Raw genomic sequence first — 1,318 nt, forward strand, 5'->3', positions numbered from 1 at the left:
GGCATGTAATGGGCCGGTCAACCAACTTGGTTGAAATCCAACCATTTTTCATGATTCTCCTTGCATGGTTTCTAAATTTTTGCACATGAATGGATTAGTTACATATGAATGGATAGTTGCATGTTAAGTAAATTGTAATAATATGAATAAATAAACAAATAAAAGGTAATGATGAGAGTTATTGGGTATTGGGTTTTGCATGTCTTGGGGTTGGGGGAACCGGCGGCCTAGGGGAGGAGGTTTGTGGAAAAAAATAAATAAAAACAATAGTAATACAGAAAAAAAAATGGGGGCAGCTTCATCTTTCTCCATATTCACGTTAGTTTGAAAGAAAAAGGGAAGAGTAACTCCACAACATTTCCTTTCTTTTTTTTTTTTCTTCCATTGCAATGACTATCGTATCCAGAATTAGGGAGCTGATCGACTGCATGTTCTGCTACCGTAGGAGTGTTCTAAGTGAAGCTATTCTCTTCTTCTTTCACATATGCGGTAATCCTCCTTAAACTCTCTAAGCGAAAGGTTTTATGGTAGGGAGGAGAGTGGTTCTAGCTGACTTTTTAGTACATGCATGCTTATTTTTGGGTAGAAAAGATGAATTAATAGTGTTCCATCTTGTTATTATGCTGATATGTTAGCTAAAGGAGAGGGAGAAGAACTCGGTGGCAAGGGTAAAGGAAAGGCTTGAAGAGGTAGGAATCGTTTTGGGAAGTTTGGTAAGCTCTCTTGAACTTTTTTTTTTTTAACTTGTTAAATGAACAAATTTGACAACGAAGATTCAACAACTTTGACAAGGAAGATTCAGCATATTTAAAATGTGTTCATTTACGCTCTATTAAAAAGCTTAATGTGCTGCTGTAAAGGGCTGATTTGTAGTCTTTAAAATGTGTTCATTTGCGTTCGATTTAAATGCTTAATGTGCTGCTGTAAAGGGATCATATTTTGATGTCATGAAGAAATGCGATTATATTGTTTTGTGAATTGTTAAATTTAATGATTTATTTTTTGGGAAATGTATTTCTTAATTAAAGATTATTGAGGTACACGAATGAAGTTTCTTTTATGCTGATTGAAGTAGGTCAATGGATTGATTAAAGTTGCATGTGTTAGTAAATGAAGGTTGAAGAATAATTTGGGTGTCCGAATGCACTATTAATGTGTTTGTAGTTTTATCTTAACAATGCATTAGAGTCATTGATGTACTGTTCGATGCTTGAATAATTTGGGTGTCCGGAGGTTAAGATGCTTGAGGCTGTATTATGGTAATGCCTATTTTTTGTAATTACGCATCTCTGACATGAAATAGATGTTGAACCTTTGC

At 34.7% G+C, this 1,318-nt stretch overlaps 1 long non-coding RNA gene across 1 annotated transcript; it reads left to right on the forward strand.

The window, feature by feature from the left end:
- The first annotated feature begins 236 nt into the window (after positions 1-236).
- On the forward strand, positions 237-668 carry LOC128285377 (uncharacterized). The gene is made up of 2 exons (XR_008275888.1): positions 237-489; positions 636-668. It is a non-coding gene; the product is annotated as an uncharacterized LOC128285377 (long non-coding RNA).
- Positions 669-1,318: the final 650 nt, after the last annotated feature.

The sequence above is a fragment of the Gossypium arboreum genome, chromosome 2 (assembly GCF_025698485.1).
Source record: "Gossypium arboreum isolate Shixiya-1 chromosome 2, ASM2569848v2, whole genome shotgun sequence".
Lineage (NCBI taxonomy): Eukaryota > Viridiplantae > Streptophyta > Magnoliopsida > Malvales > Malvaceae > Gossypium > Gossypium arboreum.